A 514-nucleotide genomic window follows, 5' to 3' on the forward strand; every position below is an offset into this window, starting at 1 on the left:
GGTTTTTTACTTTTAACCGAATTTTTTTACCCGTGACAAAAACTCTTAAAACCCTGGGTTTTTAAATTTCAAGTTGAACATTAAACAAACCTCCCGGAAAAAAAGATGTACTTGATATCCATGAAGAGTGTGATTAGATGTTAAATGACTTTCTAAAAGATCATACATTTTTTTAGATATATTTATTCTATATTTTATTTATATTTATCATAAAAAAAATCAATAAAAGATTAAGTTCACTTCCAAACAAATAAAAGTTATGGTTAATTTAACCGTAAATTTTACATTTATAGATCACCCATCAACTCATTGTCCAAATAAGCTGTTTCTTTTACAAAGTAGTCGAGTTTTAGGCTTATTAATTAAACTAAAAAAAATTTTTTTTTATTACTCTTGTCATCGTTTACCCATTTTTAATATTTATGTTACCAGCTGTGGATGGATACATTTTTAACCCTTTTTAGGTTTAGGCTCCAGTTTTGAGGCTTTTTTATTGTATTCTCCAGTTTTTTAA

This window comes from Diaphorina citri, unplaced genomic scaffold (assembly GCF_000475195.1).
Source record: "Diaphorina citri unplaced genomic scaffold, Diaci psyllid genome assembly version 1.1 scaffold1314, whole genome shotgun sequence".
In the NCBI taxonomy this organism is placed as follows: Eukaryota; Metazoa; Arthropoda; class Insecta; order Hemiptera; family Psyllidae; genus Diaphorina; species Diaphorina citri.